Consider the following 447-nt stretch of genomic DNA (forward strand, 5'->3'; position numbering starts at 1 on the left):
TGCAGGAAGATTTGATGATACTTGATTAACTGGACGGTAAGCACCAGAAACAAAACACAAGGAAACCAAAGCCATTTTGTGATTGCAGCAGACGTTTCATTAAATTAAATCAGTATTAAAAGATGGGAAAAAGCAGCCATTACATGAAAAACAACTATTTTGGGTTTGTTTTAAAGAAAAAGTCCCCTGCTCAGTGCTAAACAGGGGTCCTCACTCAGCTTGAAAAAGAGCAGGAGCTTGGTAAGAGCCTTTGAACCAGGATCACGCGATTCAGGTTCCCTCCCAGAAGAGGGCAGTTGCTTTTAAATAACTCAGAAGCAAGTCCCTGTTGCCATCCCACTACCTGCTCCAACTCCTGACCTGCACAGGCAGCTCACCTGCGTGTCCCATCACAGACCAGTGGGGGACCTGGCCTCAGCAGGTCCACTCCCCAGCCTCACCCTTCCA

The sequence above is a fragment of the Buceros rhinoceros genome, unplaced genomic scaffold (assembly GCF_000710305.1).
Source record: "Buceros rhinoceros silvestris isolate BGI_N320 unplaced genomic scaffold, ASM71030v1 scaffold2410, whole genome shotgun sequence".
Classification (NCBI taxonomy): domain Eukaryota; kingdom Metazoa; phylum Chordata; class Aves; order Bucerotiformes; family Bucerotidae; genus Buceros; species Buceros rhinoceros.